The sequence below is a fragment of the Arachis duranensis genome, chromosome 10 (assembly GCF_000817695.3).
Source record: "Arachis duranensis cultivar V14167 chromosome 10, aradu.V14167.gnm2.J7QH, whole genome shotgun sequence".
NCBI classification, from domain to species: domain Eukaryota; kingdom Viridiplantae; phylum Streptophyta; class Magnoliopsida; order Fabales; family Fabaceae; genus Arachis; species Arachis duranensis.
Genome location: NC_029781.3, coordinates 40,540,191 through 40,541,953, shown reverse-complemented (window position 1 = coordinate 40,541,953; position 1,763 = coordinate 40,540,191). Strand labels below are relative to the sequence as shown.

The 1,763-nt window shown below is 41.3% G+C and overlaps 1 long non-coding RNA gene across 1 annotated transcript in view; it reads left to right on the top strand.

The window, feature by feature from the left end:
* The window catches only part of LOC110276402 (uncharacterized), a 3,737-nt gene extending 3,447 nt beyond the window's left edge, over nt 1-290 (top strand). The window contains exon 2 of the long non-coding RNA XR_002369079.2: nt 60-290. This is a non-coding gene — a long non-coding RNA (uncharacterized LOC110276402). The remainder of the gene's footprint in view (nt 1-59) is intronic.
* The last annotated feature ends 1,473 nt before the right edge of the window (nt 291-1,763 follow it).

Genomic DNA, 1,763 nt, shown 5'->3' with positions numbered 1-1,763 from the left:
CCCATTCCCTACTGAGAACGTGTGGTTTGTTCTCACCCCAAAATCTTCCACCCTTTCAGTGACACAAGTTCGAAGACTCCGTTTGAAGCTGCAGGCGATTATAGATCTTATTTATGAGTTAAGTTTATGACTTGAGTTATTTTCATAGAAGTTCCCTCGCTCTTATTGCTTAACATTTTTATTTTATACAGAGGGATATGATTTGTATGTGAGTTTTATTTGAAATCTTTTGTATGACAGATATTATTATTAATGATTATGTGATTATTATTACTTGGTGATGCTTGCTATATGATTTGATAAATAAAAACAAAATTTTCTGGTATTTTTACTAAAACAAAATCGCGATATCGAACTAAAGGCTCAATAGTAAATAGTTAATAAAGGAAAACTAAAACTGGATCGCAATATCGAACTAGAGGCTCAATAGAGCAGGTTGGTAACGCCTTACTTTCGGTACGATCATGACGTTCTGGAAGTTGGGTCATTACACAATTTACATTTCTTGTACTTTAAGTTTGAGTAATTTAATTTCTTGTTCTTTTAGATTCAGCACCTTTACTTTTCGTTCTCTTTAATTTCTGCAATTCATCCCTCTCCCTTTACATTTCCTGTTATTTACTTGCTGTTGGATACAAAATCACTCAACCAATACTTGATTCGCTTGACTAAATCAACCACTAAACTAAAATTGCTCAATCCTTCAATCCCTGTGGGATCGACCTCACTCCCGTGAGTTTTATTACTTGATGCGACCCGGTACACTTGCCCGTGAGTTTTGTGTTGGATCGTTTTCCACACATCAGCTTCTGTGCAGTTGGCTGAGGACACGGCATTGAAGCACAAAGAAAGCTATGTCACGACCTATGGGAAAGTGATGGGCCTCAGGGAGGAGTTAGAGTCGGCATGCGTTGATTATTCTGAGCTCCAGGGTTTCCTTGTAGGCAGCGTAACTGCTACTTATGAGAACCTGAAGGAGCAGGTTCGAGTTCTTGCCCCGGAGGTCGACCTTGCTTTATTTTGTTTGGATAATGTTGTGAAGGATGGCAAGATTGTCCCTGACGATCCTGATGATGATGATATTGAGCCTCCCTCTGAGCTTTTGCAACCAAAGCTTCTGTTGTGTCGACTTTTTCAACTCTTGCTCATCCCGAATTAGATCCTGATTGCCAAATATTCAATCAGGATGACGGGACAGTGGACGCAGTGCCTCTCCAGAATCGCCCTCCTTCACCCTATGCTGATGCTTCCGAGAAGCCTTCGGGTGTTTAAATGAATTTTATAATTACTTGTGTAGATAGCCCGGCTTGTGGGCTTTTGAGTTCTTTATTTTGCTGACATTTGACACTTTTTAGTTGCTGGTTTAGCAACTTTATTTTGATAAACAAAGTAGTTTCTAGGCTTTTTGGGCTGATCTTGGTGGCCTCTGAAGCTGGCTATTATTATAACTTTGTGTTTTTATATCATGTCTGTCTGCACATGTCTTGGTATCTTCATATGCTTTGGGAGTGTTGGAACTTTGTCTGACATGTTCGGCTTGATTCCTTTGCCAGAAAGGGGCACCAAACTGGCGTTAAACGCCAGTAAAGGGCAAGAACTTGGCGTTAAACGCCAGAAATGGGCACCAGCCCGGCGTTTAACGCCAGAATTAGCACAGGGAGCAAATTTGCTCGCCACTTGGTGCAGGGATGACTTTTTCTTGACACCTCAGGATCTGTGGACCCCACAGGACCCCCACCTACCCCACCACTCTCTCTCTTCTT